The sequence below is a fragment of the Dama dama genome, chromosome 29 (genome assembly GCF_033118175.1).
Source record: "Dama dama isolate Ldn47 chromosome 29, ASM3311817v1, whole genome shotgun sequence".
Lineage (NCBI taxonomy): Eukaryota > Metazoa > Chordata > Mammalia > Artiodactyla > Cervidae > Dama > Dama dama.
Genome location: NC_083709.1, coordinates 11,813,587 through 11,815,273, shown reverse-complemented (window position 1 = coordinate 11,815,273; position 1,687 = coordinate 11,813,587).

Sequence of the window (1,687 nt, the reverse complement as noted above, 5' to 3'; positions counted from 1 at the left end):
GCAGAGAGCATGGGGATAAATTAGGTGTTTGGATTAAAATATACACACTATTATATATAAAGTTTCAACTGTATAGCACAGGGATCTATACTCAATATTTTTGAATAACATATAATGAAAGCCGTGGTACATATACACCATGGAATATTACTCACCCATTACAAAGAATGCATTCGAATCAGTTCTAATGAGGTGGATGAAACTGGAGCCTATTATACAGAGTGAAGTAAGCCAGAAAGAAAAACACCAATACAGTATACTAACGCATATATATGGAATTTAGAAAGATGGTAACGGTGACCCTATATGTGAGACAGTAAAAGAGACCCAGACGTAAAGAACAGTGTTTTGGACTCTGTGGGAGAAGGTGAGGGTGGGATGATTTGAGAAAATATCATTGAAAGATGTATATTATCACATGTGAAACAGATCACCAGTCCAGGTTGGATGCATGAGACAGGGTGCTCGGGGCTGGTGCACTGGGATGACCCAGAGGGATGGGATGGGGAGGGAGGTGGGGGGGCGCGGTTCAGGATGGGAACACATGTAAATCCATGGCTGATTCATGTCAGTGTATGGAAAAAACCACTACAATATTGTAAAGTAATCAGCCTCCAATTAAAATAAATAAATTTTAAAAAATAAAATAATATTAAAAAAATAACAATGAAAAACAATCTGAAGAAGAATATATATGTTTAACTGAATCACTTTGTTATATACCTGAAACGACACAACACTGTAAATTAACTATTTTCAATTTTAAAAATAAAAGATATTTTGGAGGCTTATCTGCTAGTACCTAGGAGTGTGACCTTCTTTGAACAGGGTCTCTATGGAGGTAACCAAGTTAACACGAGGCGACGAAGGTGAGCCCTGGTCTAATGAGACTGGTGTCCTTATAAGAAGTTTGACAACAGGGGCGTGCACACAACAGGGAGACGCCATGTGAAGATGAAGGCCAACATCACGGTGATGCAGTCACAAGACAAGGAATGTTGAAAATTACCACACACCACCAGCATCTAGGAGAGAGGCCTGGAACAGATTCTGGGCCACAGGTCTCAGAGAGAACCACCCCTACCGATGCTTTCATCCTGTACTTCCAGCCTCCAGACCTGTCATTTTTCTCCATCATCACTATAAACATGATACAGCTCCCAGCACAGAGGAAGCACTCAACAAATATTTAGAGAATGACGGGGTCCAGAACTCTTGGCCCTTTAATTCATTCTGTCCCCGGGACTCCTAAGCCAAGCCTTTAAGAGGCAGCCTGAGCTGCAAACCTTGATCACTCATTCCACACCCTCAGGAGAATTCCTCCTGCGGTTGCTCAGGACAATTTCAAAGTCTGGTCTCTTTGACTTCCTAGCAACCAATCATCTCTTCAGTTTTCAGCTTCTGATCCTCAGGTGAGCTGTCCCTAGATTAGCCCTTACCTACCCTTTCCCACAACACTGGCCATTCTCTGCCTTGATTTTCCAAGCATAGCCTCAGGTCCCCTGCATTCCAGTAGCCGCTCTGATAGGCAGATGGGGACATGAAGCCTGACCCTGTGAGTGGGACTGACCAGCAGCAGCAGAGATCTTTCCTGGGCAAAAATTAGGCGGCAGGACTGACATGGATCCTTGGTTTGTTTTCCTAGTCTTCAACCACTGAAGGAGGGGCTTGGTACTTGGAATCCAGA